This window comes from Labrus bergylta, chromosome 17 (genome assembly GCF_963930695.1).
Source record: "Labrus bergylta chromosome 17, fLabBer1.1, whole genome shotgun sequence".
Taxonomy (NCBI): Eukaryota; Metazoa; Chordata; class Actinopteri; order Labriformes; family Labridae; genus Labrus; species Labrus bergylta.
The window spans coordinates 17,608,931-17,625,707 of NC_089211.1; positions in this window are offsets into that span (position 1 = coordinate 17,608,931).

A 16,777-nucleotide genomic window follows, 5' to 3' on the forward strand; every position below is an offset into this window, starting at 1 on the left:
ACAGACATACACACACATAACTTAATTAAAACTTTCAAAAGGACATGGTGTCCCACAGGCTCAGTGGTTTCAAACACAAAGCCCTCAACCATGACAAATGCAGCTTTGGGCCACCATACCTGTTCATAATGTGTATTTGCAAAGTTAAGTCTGCTAATTACAATAGAGTTTGTCTGTATAGGGTGGGAGGATGTTGGGATTCCCAATGGAGGGTGACACAAGAGGATTTTTACTCCTGTCCTACCCTACTCCTACAAAAATACTGTTTACCTCTTTATCTGAGAAGAATGACTCCCATCCCATCCTTGTTTTTTCTGAAAGCGAGGAGTAATGCAAATAGACAGTGTAAAAATTCAAACACATTAAAAGCAGGCACATGCAAGAAATGGGTGTGTTTGTGTCTGTGTAGAGTAGGGGAGCATTCTGATTAGGTGTTTGCAGATAAAAGGAAAAGAAAGCTGTGCACGGCTTTTTTTCAACCTATCACTAATCTCACTGCTGATCACCTGTTTATTATTTTTTTTGGATATGGTGATCTCGAAACGCACAACCAACTTTCCATGTCCAACTGATCTGCTCCAAGAAATAGGCTTTTCTGTCTGTGTTTAAAGATTCTGCCTGATTGACGTGGCCAAAATAACTTTCTCCTTCATCCACTCCAATTTTAGCCACACCTTGTTGTATGAAAGATATAGTAATAATATCAATACAATATGGATATAAGGAATCTAATCTGAGAAAATGCAGGTGGTGTTCAGGAACAAAGTTCAAGCTCATTTATTTGTGTACAAAAGCGAGGTTGGGAGCCGTTGTTTGCCTTCTTCAACATGTTTGATTCTTTCTTTTCCTCGCTCTCTATCCATAGTTGTTTTTATTTTCTCCTTGGAGAATAAGTTGAAAAGTGCTAAAAGCCACTGTGATGTTTACAAGTTGATCTTCACTCTGATATGGTAGAAAGTTACCTTCCAAATGAGCATCTAGCAAGTGTGCTCTTCTACATGAACAGTTTGCCTATTGAATACGTTCATAGGTGTGTCATTTTGCACATTTTGCCAAACCAAACAATGCCAAACTGGAAAAAAGGACTTAAAAACAAATATCAACAAAAGAAAAATCTTAAAATCTCATAATCTCCAACCTGTTTTACGTATGTACAGCTACAAGGAATGGCACAGCCTGGGTATGTTTTATAATTTGGGTCCCTTTTCAAAGCCCTCAGTGGGTGTGGGTGGAAGGCGCTTGATCTTCCCTTGTTCATATTAGATAAGTCAGATTCCTGCCCCCACCTCAAAAACCTATACTCGCATTTACAATGTGGCTTATTGGATGTGAATATGAGCCTGTGTGTAGCTTTCCTTTCAGCTCAGGCCAGTGAGTTTGAGTCCTTTTGAACAGGCGGTAACATGAGGCAACTATGACAGGCAGGACGACCCTTGATCACTGTTAATTATCTAAGTGGACGTGAGGCTCCCAAACCACCAGAGCAATGCAGCTCCGCATCAGGGAGGGTCTGTGCTTGTGTGCTTTGAAACCAGCACAAGACACTTTGTGTGGGTGCACTTGCATGCTTTTGCGTAGCCATCATCATCACCGTATGACATCTTGCCCTTCAAGTGTATGTCATGTTTTTTTCTTGAACATCATTGGCAAGAAAAGCGAAGTTCGTCAAACCTGTCAAACACAAAAGTGCACCAAGGAGCTCTTGAGTAACGACTTTAATGAAGCAGAGGCCATTTAAGATTTATGAAAGTGTTTTAAAACCAAACTACAATGGACCGCCATTACACCAGAATTCAAAATGGTTGCATCACCATTAAGAAACGATCTGTACTTGGGTTGCAGAGATGATGCATGATGAATTCCCCGCTGATTAAAAGTAAAGAACAGGAGGAGTGCCATATCAGTTTTATACGTGCTCAGAACTATTACCAAACTTTTAGATCTTGTCACATAAAAAGGAATAAAACTTCAAAGAAATTAGACATTTTTAAGAAAAAAGTACTCCCTGTCAACTTAAGAAGTGTCCTTAGTCCGGTGAACATTTACCTAATGGGTCAATGTTGTGTGTTAGTGAGTCATGACAGGCTGGTCCATGAAGTGCCTGCCGGAAAAACCAGAGATTAAAACATGGATGGTCGATGTGTCCTTGGGCGAATTGACTGGATTACAACCAACCTCTGACAGGCAGCTGATCTAATCCTGCTATACCTCATGGGAATGTATCTGCCAGTAACATAAGAATAAATAATGGCCTGTGTTTCAAAAGAAAACTGTAACCTTTTGGGCGCCTTCCTTTGTTCTCTAAATTAGGCGACTGGCTTTATGCAATGCATTTTGTTTATTTTCTGTTGATGCCATAATTTCTGTTTTAAAGAGATGTAATGTAAAATAGGCTAATGTAATGTAATATAGGAAGCATGTGAAACTAGGAGTAGCAGTTATATCTAGAAACATATATCAGAATTGTTTTAATTGTAAAAAATACACTTCTCTAGATGCTAAAAAGCAACAAGGAGCAAACCCCTCGTGAAACTCCTGGTTAAACAGCAATGCTGCTGATACCCCGAAATGTAGAAGTCACAATGCATTACTGTTCTGTTACTGACTTTATAATCCTAATCCTCCATACTTCCACTTACAGAAGGATAATTCACTTTACTTTATTTTGGTAAATCCACTTAATGACTTAACTATCCACAGTGCAAGTGGTGCAATGAACTGGGGCCAACACGCTTTGGGTGGCCCCACATGGACCCCAGATCAATGGCAGCAACAATTTTGTGGTTTCACAGCATTGCTGCTATACCTGACCATTCCTGTAACTGCTGCATTTTCGCATACTCTCAAAACTCAAACTGATTATTGACAATTTTGTTAATGGAGAACAACAAAGCCAGTAAATTTAATTTAAACATGGATTGTTGTAGACTTTGCAGAGTGCAAGGCCCGGATCAACTTTTAATTGGTGAGTACAGATTGCTCTTTGCTAAAGTTGAATGGAATTAGAATTTTTTGAAATATTATTGTTACCTCTAATATGTTGGAAAATGTGCCCTGACTGTGTGTCTGTGATCAAATGTGGCTGCTGGGCCATTATTAATAAATTATGAAGTGTGCATGTAGACGTATCAGATGCTGTCATCCCTTATGTGTAGTCATATAGGAAGCATCCGGGCTTTCTTCATGATTATTTGGTTAATTGTCATCAATAAGCAGGGTAAGCTGCCTATTAAACTGATATTAGATGTTTGGTAGATTCATTAAACCAGGCTGAGGTGGTTTGAGGCACGCTCTAAGATCAGTGTGGATAAATGTGCCGCTCAGGCTGCTGTCTGTGGTGCTGATCAGAGGCTGGTAGGGGTGACAGTTCCATGGTGTTTTGCTGCATGTTGACATAGATCGGCTGTTGTGGAATTTTAAGGAATGGTTTTACATGTAATTGGGTGTCTGTGCAAATTAGCGTGGGGGGGCTCAAAAAAATACACTGGAGCCCAGCACAAGTTTGCTATGCTGGTTAAGCTAATTGCTTCCTTGCGTGACGTGCAGAAACTTTCAGTAAATATTTGAAGCCAGGGTCCTCTACTACTGCATACGGGCACAGAGCGGTTGAAATATAAATGCCAAGAGCTTCATTCATTTCTTTGACCCTGTCTGCTTTTTCAAAACATTGTGTACGACTTGTTGGACAATTGTCTTCTTTTGTCCAGCCCTGGTGGTTGGCCCATATGGGTTGACGTGTTACCACACACACACATACCGCACCACTGTCGAACAACGTAGAAACACAGTCCTCAACCGATCCACCACTTGCACACCATTGCTGTTGTAGTCCACAAAAACCCAACATTTTACCACACAGCAGACTTAAATGTAGCTAGCAGGTTCTTTAAGCTCCTTTGTGTCGCCTTGCATTTCCCATCTACCCTTCTTGGTCTTGTGTTTAATTAAGTTGTCTTCTTTGTGTGTTCTTAAACGACGAAAGGCAAAAGGCTTTTGAGCGCAATACCACCACCTAGATTGGAGTGGATACTGCCATCTGTGACCACTTGTATTGTTCACTCACTTAGACATATTCATCTCTGCATGCACCAAACAAAGACTCCTGTACCCTGACAAAGACACATAGCCTACCGTTACACCCCAAGCTAAAACAGTGTTTTTGCTGTCGATGAATAATCAAAATCTTGTTTTCCTCCTGTCAGCTCTAAACCAAATATCAGCCTTTTAAGAACAGGGGGTTTCTTGACTAGTTTTCTAAGCAGTTACATCCTTGCATTAGCTGTCATGCTGTCTGATGTAGAGAGAAATCTTTTGAGTACCTTTACAGTTATTCCCTTTAGATGTCGTGAGGAGAGACCAGAGTAAACAGAAGTGCTCTGTGACAACTTATATCTGAGCAGGGAAGTTTTGAATAGACTGTGGCTAAGGGGAAATTACATCATGCTCATGGACTTTCCATCTGTCTTTCATAGGGGAATGAGGGAACTAAGTATGCCCAGGCCCAGAGTTTGAGTTACAGCGCACTCATGCTGGCAGGTGGATCAAAACGAGAAGCTTCCCTCCTAAGGGTAGAGGTCTTTTATTGTTAAATGAAATAAATAACTCCAAATGTGGAAGATTAAGCAATCAGGATTCCTTTTTTCCCCTCCCTGTCCACTTCCAGCGGGTCATTGTTGTTGCTGTGAGAGAATCTAAGTGTTGGAGTATTTGTGTGTGATCTCACCATTGAACAGATTCACGTTTGCAAGCTACATTGTGTGTGGAAAAGAAGGGAAAAGCAAGTGAGAGATACAGGGAGAGAGAAGCAGGGGGAGCACAAAAAACAACACTATCAAAGGAGGGCTTCAAAGACTATCAGCTGCGTCTCCTGGGTAATTTGCGATCCTGCATTCTTCCGACTTCAAAGGGGCCGCTGTGTGTTGGAATACTGCAAGTGGGAGAGTAAAAGGGGGGAGACGAGGGAGGCAGAAGGGGGGAGAATCTGATTTCTCTAATAAATGCTGACACCAGGCCTGTTTGATATTAGATTCAGGGAACAGTTTGATTTGTTATCGCCTTTGAAACTCTCCGGATGTCCTTCAGAGAGGCAGGCTGACTACCCACCACACCCCGAGTGCAGAAGAGCAGAGCGGAGAGTGCCAGCTTGCTACGACAAGTGGCCAGTCAGATGACCCTTAAGGAGCTTCTGTGCCAATCTGTGGACATGCTACTTACTACAATCACCCACAAAACATCATACATTCTTATTAAGAAAATCGGACCAGCTCCCAAGTATTGCGATTAAAGTCAGACTTGTTAAAGTGTTGTGGTTGAATTTACTTTATTCCAATCGTGGACACTTTTCTTGGATGTTATACTCAGAGTTGAACGCTCAAAAGCTGTTATGTCAGACTGCTGTCTTGCAGGTTGTTAACAGGCTTTAAGTCTTTGCTAACGTTCTGCTTGTTTAGTACAAATAAGTAGTTGAGGTCTACCTTCATTTATGTGATGTTAGCTAATGTTATCTGAGCGGTTATTTCAAGATAAAACAAATTAACAAATAACACAGTTAGGTTCAGAAAACAGCTAGCTTAATCTCCAGCCAAACAGACAAAATTTGGGTTAACTAAAATACTGCTAAAAGCTAGAATTACCATTTGGTAGTTTTACACTAAACAATGGGAGAGGATTCAATCCTAGCTAGCGTAATGTTGTCTTAGAACACATATCAAGTCATAGACCTACAAGCTAACGTGATGTTTGAGAGCTCTCTAGAAAATGTTTACTTCGTTTAAGTCATGACAGCTAGTTTACCTGTCGTCACGCAGCAGGTGATGTTAGTACGATAAGCTAGCTGTAAAGACATTTATTTGACATACAGAAAAGTCAGTGTTGCAAACATGGTGCATTGTTTGGTTTGTTGAGACAGTGACTGTTCAAAACCAGGACATGTTTTATAGATATGTGTGGGGACTCGGGGCACAGAGCTTGAAAACGGGACTGTCCCGGCCAAATCTGGATGTATGTATTTTATTTATTAGACTTGCATCCTGGATTACAGTGGATAGCATTTGAGCTTCCCACCCTGAGTGGGATATATGATGAAAATGGCCACTGTCTGAACATGGTGAATACTAGTTTCAACCATTTGATTCACTTCTATGATAAATAGCTGTGAATATATGTAACTTTAAAAAAGAAAGATTTTCATATTTTAATGAAATTCAGTCAATGGGGGGGAGGGGGGGCAAATCTACTTAAAATGTGAAATATTCTGGGGTCTCTTGAGGTTCCTCTGACCATGCAGAGGTGTAAGTGAGCAGCAGGGAGAAATAGTTTTATACCCACCACAGACTGCAGGTGAAGAGAGGAGGAGGGTTGTCAGAAGCAGCTCTTCTATCAGGAGACTTCACAGCTGGAGTTTTGCATATTACCATACTTTTAGAGAGTTTTCCAAAAGTGGATCTTTATGCTTAGTTTAGTGCTTGTTGGTGCAAAATCCAGGATTTTACATTCTTGACAAAATAATGAGATGGGGGGAAAAGCAGTTTGTTTTTCTTTTTTTATAAGTTGAATTTAATAGACTGTAGATAAAAGTGGAAGTATAGCCATTATTACATCCCCTGTTTTTTTTTCCAGAATTCTGTTTTGAATTTTCAAGTTTGTCATCTCTGCTGTCGAATTCTTGGTTTTGAGGAACCAGTAATGGGAATACAGGGATTAGAGGGTGACGCTGTAGTGTGCTTAGCAAGTGCATAACACTTCAAAGACAGGCTTTCAACTAAGTGTACTTTAAAAAATACTCACATCTGACACCTTAGGGTGTGTTTTAGTACAACCAAACACAGGACAAAGCATATTTGCTCTTTTGTGTTACTTCTTTTTGTACTGTAATGTTGGAGAAACATGTTACAAGTCTTGTCTTATCTTATCTTTTCTTATTTCAGGTTGCTCTTGTAACAACCGTTCAAAGTAGCAACGCCCTAAAGCATATTGCTCTTTGTTGTCTATTTTACTTTGAGTGAACCATAGTTTACAAATGTAATCCCACGCTTTATTAAAAATCACTTGGAACAAGCAACTGAGAGTACAAATGTGTATGGAAAGGTTTACATTGATGTTAAATAAGTCGAGAATGAGGGTCATCAAAGACGTCTGTACAGTCAAACTTCTTTTTGCAACCAGTGTAGTCGCGCTCTGCTTACTGTTAGAAAGACTCATTTCAAACTCATTTGTGGTTACTTTTCATTTGTGCGGTGGCACTGGGATTATTTGGTTATGGCTACTCCCTTCAGGTTGCAAAAGATCAAAGAGAGATGGACATTTTCCAGTAATTGTAAAATGACACTTCTTACCACTGTGGAGATTTGACATTTTCAAAAAAAAAAAATGTCTTTCCTACAATTTAGGGTGTTGATTTAACATCATAACATTTAAGATGTAGGTGGGCGATTTCAAGATATTGATACCTAGAAACACACATCCAGCATTTTACCTGCACTGTACCATCGCTGAGAACATTAAATCGTTGGTAAGGTGTAATATACTCCCATCAACTTCCCCCAGGCACGTACAGACTGCCTCAGGTGTGAGAGCAGCAGGAAAGCAGTTTTCACAGCAGGGTGACGACATGTAAGTTCTGACTTGCTGTCTTCATGCTAAACTAAGAACACATAACACTCTGCAAAAACAAGAGAAACTAAGCTGAAGTGTCATAAGTATGCTAACAGGAGTATAATAAAGCTGATTGAGATGTTCTGTCTGAAACCTTACAGGGAACTGTCAGAGGTTTTGGTCCAGTTTGTTTCTTTTGACTTGGATTCTACACATTGTTTGATGAAATATGCACATAATTCTGTGGGTTCTCTCTAATTTATAAGGCCTTCCCTGAGCAGCTTCTGTTACATCTGTCCTCGTGTTTCTTTACACCAGCGATGTCAAATTGCAGCCTGCGCTCTGAGGTCTCCCAGCTTGTGTCTTTACCAAGGGAACATACAGAGCTTGGTGAAAGGGCTTTAGAGTGGGCAGCTCCATCTGTTTGCACTGAACTACAATAAAAAAGGAAATTATTTGAAAACATGAAGTCACAGAAATTAAAAGGAGTGAGACTAGAAAGTGTGAATGTTTATTTTGTTTTGTGCAACACATTTTATCTTGCTCTCCCTTGTGTGTGTCTGACATAATCGAGCTACAGTTATGTCCCAGTCTCTTTTGAGAAATAGATGTTGATCTCAAGAGACCTAAATGCTAAATGAGGGTCAAACAGAATGTGAAATAAAAGGGCTTTGTTTGTCATGAATCAAGATGCTTTTCTTTTTACTCACATAATTGGTTGACAACATTATTCAGTTTTGTGTTCTCGTTCGTGTTTTTGTCTTTTTTTCCCCCCCTTTTTTGTCAAAAGGCCAGTTGCAGCAAGAGGCATTATTTCATGTTTGGATGTTTGGATCTTGGTTGTCATAATTGGCCCTATAGGAGTTACAGCTGCAAAGCTTAAAGCAAAAAAAAAAGTGCTGAAAAAGTTCCCTGACCCTCAAAAATACTGCTTAAAATCATTCTAAGGGGCAACTGAATTGTAGAAGAAAATAATGGTGCCTCTTTCATTCCCTTTCTGCGGCACACATGCCTATTCTAGCGAATAGCACTATCGCACCAGCGATATAACATGGGATAATGTTGTAGGGTTCTTGCAGGAAGCTCAAAAACAAACACTTCATGCAAAGACTAAAGCGGATGTTGATGGTAAAAGAGAAAAACAGAGGAATCAAGCTTTCCATCTTCTGACTGTCTTTTTGGCAAGAGAGTGAGTTAAACTTCATAACAACAACAAAATGAAAATCTTACCTGTTTTGGCTTTACATGACTAACTGCAATCGCAGAGAACACTTAACTTGATCATGGAGCCTGTTTAAGATCTAAACCTCTTTTATTTACAGTATGAAAACAAGACATGTCTAACATAGCCTGCAAAAGCTGCCAAACACACAAACACACTTGCAGTCAAAATAGATACATTTATGATGCAGTTGAAGTTTTTTTTTTTGCAGTTCATAACAAGTGAGAAGTTTAAAGTACCATAAATGAGTTTTCTCCAGAGGGAGTTGATATGAGGATTCTTTTTTTTAACCCATCCATCCTGGGATTTCTTTGGCTCTTAGCTTAGAATTGTCTCACTTTGACAAACATCCCTGCAACTCACAAAGAAAACAGATGATATGCTGATGCTTTATTTGTATAGCACTTTTCAATACAGGTAACAAAGTGCACCGCAGTTGAAAATGAAAGAAGACAGATCAATTAAATTAAGGATCAAATCACAGAGGGAACACTAGTTTGTGAAGATATGTCTTAAACTGTGAAAAGAGCAACCCTGACTGGTTGTTCAAACGTCTGCAGGATCTAAATTGTACAGCGAAGATCTTAAAAAATAGCTATCGATAAAAAATAACTCAACTTTGTGTATGTTATTTCATATTTGATTTCATATTATACACATTCATACCTTTTTTTCTACCTGCTATTTTTCACATCATCTTCACTCGCCTTCCTGACGCACAGAAACGCGCGGATGCACATCAAAGTAGATGCAAGCAGCTGACACCTGTGGTGTCATCATCTTGCCCCGCGTCCTCAGTGTTTTCTGGCCCGGGGGACGAGTCCTGTATTTGATTATTCTGCGGGGTGATTGATGTATCGCACACCGCAGTGGTTTGCATATGGAAGCATGCAGCACCATTGATCTATCAATGCATGGGATTCTGTAATGAATATGCAATGCTGCAGCGCTGCTCTGCATCCGGGCGATTGGCTATCGGTGAGATCATCTCCGAGTCACAGGTGTTCGCTTCGTGCAGTCCAGTTGGGACACAAGAGGCTTGTCAATGAGATAATCATTACTAACACTCCTGTATCCGTGCCTGATGAAAAGTACCCCCGCTCCCTTTTTCCTTCTTGTTGCCCCTGCCAGAGTCCCTCCCCTCTACTTCTGCCTCTCCTTCTCCTCATTAGCACCGGGTTTGGAACAAAGAGCCATCTGGGCACAACTACCTGCCAGCTCAGGTGGGCCTTTGCACAGCCTAGACGGCTTCTCTTCAACATCTGTTTATCACCATCAAAGACATCTCTGTTTACCCCCTAAACTCCCCCTCGTCTCACTTTCCCTCCTTCCTTCTTCTTTACCTCTCACTCTCATTTCTGCTACTAAAACTTCCCATACATTAGATAAGCATCATGCTGAATGCGGCTCCCTCCTCCTCCCCTTCATGTCTCTCTCCGCCTCTTTGTCACTTCCCTGCTCTCCCCCTCCTCACCCTCAGGGTGTCATGCATTCTCCCAGACTGCTTTGTTTTCTGTTTTTGAGCTTTTTAGACAATTGTTTCCCTGTATGTATAATGAGGCAAACATGATTATTTGGAATCCCTCTGTGCTCTGCATCTTGCAGCAGTTACTTGACAAATATATCAGGCAATAATTATCGTCTCCTCCTATAGCCTTGGGTTTGAGGTGCCAGCATGTGGAAGAGAAACAAGAACTTCTAAGTGCGAAAGGAAACTATCAAAAAGTTAGCAGTCAGAGAAAGATTGATGTCACTCATTCAATATTTTTTACTCACTGAAACTGAAAAGCATTTGTGTGTAAAGTGCCAACTTTATTAGGTCAACTAGTTTATCAGACGTCAACACACTCTGACATTAAATTAAAATAGATAGAGTTGTGACAAAGTAAATGTCTCTCATGCTGATGCAGGAGGAGCGTGAAATGGCACAATAAATTCTGTGATCGACGAACATTTTGAGAGTTTATAATGAATTATGATGATCACTGAGGAAAAGATGAAATATGATGCGTACCTATCCGTCCATCATGTTCAGTCTCTGACTCAATGACATGATCTGTTCTGTATTTCCGTGCACAGCCTACTATAATTCAATCACACTGTGAATGACGTGATTGTGAGTTGTGATTAGTACAGATATACTAATGTTGAGCAGTGAAGATTGGGGAAGCATGATCTGGCCAGGTGTGAAGGCCAGTCCAATGATATAATTTCCAGTGACTATCCACATAGTATTTTGCTTGAAATGTCCATCCCTACTGCCCTACAAAAATACACCAATAGTTGGCGGGCAGAGTGATGCTACTGCTACGTGTAAACAGACGGATACCTTAATACCTGAATGTGCGACTTTTTGATCCAGCAGACGTCGCCCACCAGCATTAAAACAAAAGAAACTGCTGTTTGACGTGACCTCATTGGCAACACCTTTGCTATTCTGAAGCCTCCGCTCTCCTCCAGCGGCACACCTCCAACCTCTCTCCACTCACATTCGCAGGAAGGAGCTATTAATTAGAATGCATCATAACACAGCACCGTTAAGATAAAGCCGCGGACAAAATAGTCCTTTGGCTCGTGCTGCAATTGCCTGTGGCCTGCATTGTTGTGTTAGCCGGCTAATGTTAGCACAGTTTGGTTAGTTCGTAGCTTCACATTGCACATAAATTGACACAAAATGACTGTGATCTAAAGACACTTATGTGACATCCAAATAAGCAGTGAGTATGTTATTCTTCTTTTCTCTAAACCTTGACTAAAACAGCTTTATATGCAAGCCGTCCCGTCCATGTAAACATGATGTAAACACAGCTACGACAACAATACAGCTGGCAAGACTCGCGTTTCTAACTCATTGTGGACAGTCAGTAAATGACTCAGACATTTACAGAGGATATACAGTACTTGATTTTTGCTCTACTAATGTGTAAATGCGTAATGGATTAGGGTTTCAATTGGCTTAAACCACACACGTAGACATGGTTTTAAATCCCACATTAAGTGTTAAAACAAATTCAGGTTGAAGTTATGTAGTATATACTGAGTTAATGTCAAATATTTTTTGTGATCGATTACTTTAACTTTCTCAAGTTGATCCAACAATATATTGTGTTTTTTTTCAGTGTAGTGCTGGTATTTTTTATGGGTGTGTGTACAAGACCTCAGAGTGTCCACAAAGATCGATAAACATGCTCGGCTATATGTGCAGACTGTAAAAAAGAGGGTCATCCAGATTTACAGCTTGTAATCAGATGCAGATGGGTCCCCAGTCCCTCCGTGAGGGCATCTTATATCATGGCAAGTATTGATGTTTTTTTTTTGTTACATCCACTTTTCAGAGAAATGATGCTGGCCGCTGTTGCCGTAGGTAACCCCGTCTGTGGTTGTGAGATGGTATATTCAGCTGGCACGGCCTTGTAGATTCAAGGGATCAGGGAAAGTGTTATCCTTTAAGCCAGGTGCTGCTGTTCAACACAGCCGGTTCCTGCTGACTGAAACACTTCCCCTCACGCTTCTGTCTGCTCGTCTGACTGTGCTCTCAATGCAGGCTCAAAGTGTGTGTGAAGATGTTACTCAGGCCCTGTGTGTGTGTGAGTGTGAGAGCAGACTTTCTGGAAGCCTAGTCCGTAAAACGCCGCTGTTGCTGTGCTCAGAACTAATAAAGATTGATTAGTCTTCCTTTCAAGATCAATGGTGACGCTATTTTGGTTATGCCTGTTTGCCAGGATGCATTCTGATCAATGATAAAGCTATTTTTTGTGTTGAGGGCGAGGCCCAGATTACTTCAAGCAAAAAGCTTGGCTGACGAACCGTTCAAGGCTGCAGAAGCGTCTGCGGCTCGCCTGGTCTCCCTCAAATAGTCTCCTCTGCTCAAAGTGTTGATGGTGAATTCATTCTGAGAGATTTCACATGCTCTATGTCACACACTTTACCAGCAGGGACAATTACATCACTGCCAGAGTACAACATGCCACCCACTGTTCTGCCAGTTTATAAAAACACTTCCAGGAAACCCTAGCTAAAGTGCTACATGCCCTCTCATCTCCCTCTTTCCCTCTCCGACCCTCCTCCTGCAAAAGCTTTCTCCTGCATTGACTTGGAATGGAAAAGGCTGAGGTGGGGTCATTGTCCATTTTTCTCCAGCATCATGTTCAGCAGGAGGTGGCCAACTGGAGCGTGAAACAACGCTGTAGTCTGCAGGTAGCAACCGGCTGAGCTCACCTGCAGCTAAATTCGCTCTGACAGGTGAGATCACAGCCTTGTGGTGGAGCACGGCGTCCGACAGAGAGGCGAAAAGCATGTGGGGGTAGCATCTGGGCCTCGCGGGACCCACCTCTGCACTGCCCGCCAGCAGGTTAACAAGATGGATAAAGCTGCTCAAACTATGGCTTACCAGTAGCTGAACTGTGACTTCATCTGTTACTGGATTTCAGAATTAGTTGAGTATTAAATAACTGAGTATAACCAATGTCATCCAAATTTTAAGAATTTAAATAACAAAATTCTGTTGTTTTTTTTTAATTACTTTCGATTCTGGTCTGAAACCAATCTCATTTGTCTTTGGTCATATTATGTAAGACCCTAAATAGATTACATAGGCCGGCTGTGGCTCAGTAGTAGAGTCAGTTGTCTTTCAACCGAAAGGTCGGGGGTTTGATCCCCAGCTCTTACAGCTACATGTCCGATGTGTCTTTGGGCAAGACACTTAACCCAAAGTTGCTCCCACTGCTTCGTTGACGGCGTGTAAATGTGAATGTGTTACCGCTGTTTCCCACTAACTAATCATTAGCTACTCCAGAACATGTGATAAGGAAGTACTCACTGTCTACCCATTACTTAGTGGTTACCCAGTGGTTACTTAGTGGTTACCTTATAGTTACCTAGTGGTTAGTTTCCCATTCATTTCCCACTAACTATGCAACATTTGTGTACCTCATTGTAAATTGTTACCATAAGAAGTTTCATTAAAGGTATACACTCACAACTTGATCACAAACTATATGTAGTTTAATGAGATTGAACTGGGACCCTATGTCATTTGGACTGTAATGTACTGTAAAACTATAAAATACGCAGTTTTTTTTGTAGGTAGTTCCAAAAAATGGTACTTATTGATATATAAAGTTAAAAAAGCAAGACACCACACATGAGGGACAAGCTGTTTTTTGAGTGCAGATATGATTTTGTCAGTCTAATGTGTACATAAGGGGTCTTTAATCTTTCATAACCCAGGGGAAGCTGAGGCCTTCTGGTCCTTACAAGAGAGGAATTAAGGGTATGCTAAAAATAGACTGTATTTTATGGTCATTGCTAACATTTGGTTGCCTGCAGGAACCCTGACTAGGTTTCATCTCATAAACAGGAGCGGAAAAGTCACAGCAACATCTCCAATCATGGTTTTACACCCGTGTACTCTTTCCCCTGTGATGGTTGACTATTTTTCTCTTGAGAGTTTTTTTTTTGTTTCTTTTTGTGGTGCGGATGATTGAACAAAAACAGGAGTTAAGTTGAAAATGGCTTTCCTTTAAACTTTGCGGGGGAGAAACAATAACGTTCTGCAGAACACTTGTGTGTGTTTGGGTTTGTGTGTCACGTTTTCGGTCACCAGAGTGTTTTTATTTGTTTCACTCAGGTGCAAAACACACCACAGGGAAACCACACACCAACATGAACACACACACACACACGCGCACACACACACACACACACACACACACACACACACACACACACAAACACACACACACACACACACACACACACACACACACACACACACACACACACACACACACACACACACACACACACACAAACACACACACAAACACACACACACACAAACCTCCCTACTCGAACTTATCCCGGCTCCACCACTGCAACTCAGCAAATGTGGCGGGCAGGGTTTAATTTTCTGGCCCCCCGCCTCAGCCCCAGCCTCATGCATTTTTCATCACCACCATCCTGTTCCCACCCAGCCACTGCCGCTGCACAATGGTATTGATTGGCGATTAAGCCATCAAACTGTTATAAAGAGGTTAATATTTTAAAGCTGTTACGCTTTTCCTCCGTCCTTACATTAACGTGTACCCTCCAGTACAGTTTCAAGGGTTTTTAAGAGTTTCCACTCTCATGCCAGGTCAGGTTATGAATGTTTGATGTAATGCAGACGGCGGGATTTTAGCCCCGCTCCCTATACAATGCTTACTCCAGCTCTGAGGTGGCGTGTTCGATCAGCTGAGTTTGCCAAAGGTCGAGCAGGAACAGTGTCAGTCAGCAGGGAGACTGGGCAGGGTCACACTCTGCTAACCCCTCGTGTGGGATATGTCTAGTTGTTGACCAATTTGCTTATGGTAATTCTAATAGATCTCCGGAGGCCGCCTGGCAATATTGAAGGTTCAGCGTTAATTGTGACCACTGGGCAAAGGAATCTGCAGTCTCATCCTATTCTAGCATCTGATGAGCAACTTGAGTTATTTTTAGGTACTAATCCTGAGGAGAGAGTCCTTTTTACTGCTTCTTAAAGTAATGCATGTAAATATATTTAATACCTCTAGTATAACAGCTGTATGTCTCTGGGGGGTTTTATTTCTCTGTGTTATGAGAAGACTTGAAATAAGGTATTTTTACATTTTAAAAAGGGGGTTTCTAAGATCAGAGGCAGATTGGCATTAGGTGAACATTGGAGGACATCATCAGAATTTTCTAATTTTCAGATATTCTGTGGTTTCTAACTTACTTTGCCAGATAAAGGGCTCCCCCCACAGCAAGTCATTGACACCATCTGTCAGTCTCCCTATGTGTCATTGATATGAACTTCATTTTATTCAACTTCATTTTTACATTTTCATCACAAAACTGTTTGGCAGAAGCTCAAGGTTTCAACATTTATCCTTAAAGCTACTCTTAGCTAGATTCAAACATGAATCCATCAGTTCTCTTCATGCAAACCATAATGTTATCTATCAGCTTATTATTTAAACAATTTCTCCATTACCTAACTCCAAGTCAACTATTTGAAATTGTATTCATGACTTTTGGCTAGCCTACTTTTAGCCTAATATTTGAAATGTTATCCATAGCTAGCTTAAGCCTATACCTATAGATATTTAAGATATCTGTTATGTAAATATGTATTAATAGCTTTATTTTAATTTACTGTTGATTAGTCAGCCAACATGTTAAGCTATGCCATTTAGCCTATTATCAATTAGCTTACCTAGCTTAAATTTGCGATGTTACCCATTCATTTCTGCTTACTAATGGTAATTAGTAATTAAGTAATTAAAAATGTTTATATTCCATGCTTGATTTATTAAATGTGGAGAAATTTTTGGGTAGGACATTTCTGTAAAAATGTGTATCCCTTTGAAATCAAGAAAAGATCATGGATATTTTTAAAGGGGTTGAAACATGCAGAACTGTGGTCCTGTTAAGGAACAGAAACAAGTGTCCTGACGGCTGAAAACAAGAAAGAAGAAGAGTTGAGAGAGGTGAGAATGGACATGTAATGGATTTTTTCTGTGTCTGCGTTGGAGAAAAAGTAAGGTTGAGAAAGAGGAAGAGTCACGGGTAAAAATCCAGCAGTATTCACACCTGCTGGTCTTGGGACTATAGAGGCTAAGAATATATGGAGAAGGTGCAGGGAAGTGTTCAACCTTCCATTATTGTGTGGACAAAGGGCTTGGTGTACAGACTTATACTATGACTTCAAGGTCAGGAAGTGAAAGACAGATTCCACCTGTTATCCGCCCTCAGCTGTCTGAACTGCTCAATCTCCACGAGCCCAAATCCATTCAGTTGATATGCCATTTTTCTGCATGTCAGTCATTTCCTCGCTCAGCTCAACAGTGCAGACAAGTGATTCATATAATAAGAGTGGGGCTCTCCATTAGTGCCAGTCAGTTTGTGCTGTATAAGTCCTTACAGTGCTCTCCTCCAGGGCAGAGCTAGATAACACGCTTG